This window comes from Schistocerca serialis, chromosome 11, assembly GCF_023864345.2.
Source record: "Schistocerca serialis cubense isolate TAMUIC-IGC-003099 chromosome 11, iqSchSeri2.2, whole genome shotgun sequence".
Lineage (NCBI taxonomy): Eukaryota > Metazoa > Arthropoda > Insecta > Orthoptera > Acrididae > Schistocerca > Schistocerca serialis.
In genome coordinates this window covers 134,570,363-134,572,265 of record NC_064648.1, presented here as the reverse complement: position 1 = coordinate 134,572,265, position 1,903 = coordinate 134,570,363, and the positions used below count along the sequence as shown (strand labels likewise).

General features: G+C 47.7%; 1 pseudogene; it reads left to right on the top strand.

Moving 5' to 3' along the window:
• The first annotated feature begins 304 nt into the window (after positions 1 to 304).
• Positions 305 to 422, top strand: LOC126427467 (5S ribosomal RNA; annotated as a pseudogene).
• Positions 423 to 1,903: the final 1,481 nt, after the last annotated feature.

Genomic DNA, 1,903 nt, shown 5'->3' with positions numbered 1-1,903 from the left:
TATATCGTTGTCGGCAACCGTTAGTGAGTTGTTTCAGTCGTTTCCTAACCTTGAAACGAGTTAATTTTCTGTATTGTTCAGTGAAAGAACATAATAACAACAGTGTTTATAAATGAAACCACATAGTAAGTGTTGAAGCTTGTTGATTATAAATAAATGCAGATTATCTGACACATTCTTACAGTATCAATTAAAGTTACTACCATCATTTTTCCCAAATAAAATTCTCATCGACTTCTGTCGAAAACTTCGTGCAGTTGTCTGGAATTTAAAAAACAAATTGGGCCAAGTAGTTAACAAAGTAGCCGATGGCCTTGCCGCAGTGGTAACACCGGTTCCCGTCAGACCACCGAAGTTAAGCGCTGTCGGGCTGGGCTAGCACTCGGATGGGTGACCGTCCGGTCTGCCGAGCGCTGTTGGCAAGCGGATTGCACTCAGCCCTTGTGAGGAGAACTGGGGAGCCACTTGACTGAGCAGTAGCGGCTCTGGTCTCGTAAACTGACATACGGCCAGGAGAGCGGTGTGTTGATAACATGCCCCTCCTTATGCACAGTGCCGGCCGGAGTGGCCGAGGGGTTCTAGGCGCTACAGTCTGGAACCGCGCGATCGCTACGGTCGCAGGTTCGAATCCTGCCTTGGGCATGGATGTGTGTGATGTCCTTAGGTTAGTTAGGTTTAAGTAGTTCTAAGTTCTAGGGGACTTAAGACCTCAGCAGTTGAGTCGCATAGTGCTCAGAGCCATTTAATCCTTATCTGCATCCAGTGACGCCTGTGGGCTGAGGATGACACGGCGGCCGGTCGGTACCACTCGACCTTCCAAGGCCTGTTCGGACAGAGTTTGGTTCAGTTTAGTTTTAGTTAATAAATTAAAAATTTCACGAAATTACACCTCTGCTTCTCTGGATGTTCTGGAAAACTACAACAGATACATGTCTGGGACCAATCCAATAACAAAAAAAATAAACTGAAATCGTGCTTTAACCTCGTACTGTTTAGCGATGGCTTCGTATTAGCGAAGTTACAAAATTTCAGGCAAAATCTTTTATAAGCCCTAACTCCATAACAAAACATTTGCGGACCTATGTTTATATGAAAGTTTTTTCTTTTGTTTCACTTGTTATTAGAATATTTACATATCTTCGTGATTTGTCCTGCAGTTGGTGCTTGACTCAATTGTATACATGAGTAAAACTTTGTGTGCAATGAAAGGTGAATGAAGTTCTCCCTCCCCCAAGGTTCAGTCCTTCCACATAGTCCTTTACGGACGTTTTATGAGGAGCCGATGCATCCCCTTATCACAAACGTCCATCGAGTAATCGATACACGTCTTACATAAGCCGACTCACGCGGAGCAATCTTGATTTGCGATTGCCACACCTGGCGATGAACATTCGAGATAAGAGATGACCCGCCGTCTTCTTACGATCACACGAGTAGCGCGTGCGGGACACCACGTGGTCTCAGTCGCCGCCCTCACCTATACACGAGACTCAGCTGTGGTGGAGGCCAGGCCGTTCCCGCCCGCACTGCGAGTCCAGAAGCTGGCGGATCGCTCTGTGCGCTCTCCGCGGGGACGGGGTTCGCTTCCTGACGACGCCTTCCGCTGACTCTGAGGTGGGTTGAGGCCATGCGCGAGCTGCTCGTTCTTGCATGGGGGCTTAATTATTATGCCATAATTTTAGTAGCTGTGTTGGCCCTGACTAGTTCAAATGGCTCTGAGCACTATGGGACTTAACTGCTGAGGTCATTAGTCCCCTAGAACTTAGAACTAGTTAAACCTAACTAACCTAAGGACATCACAAACATCCATGCCCGAGGCAGGATTCGAACCTGCGACCGTAGCGGTCTTGCGGTTCCAGACTGCAGCGCCTTTAACCGCACGGCCACTTCGGCCGGCTGACTA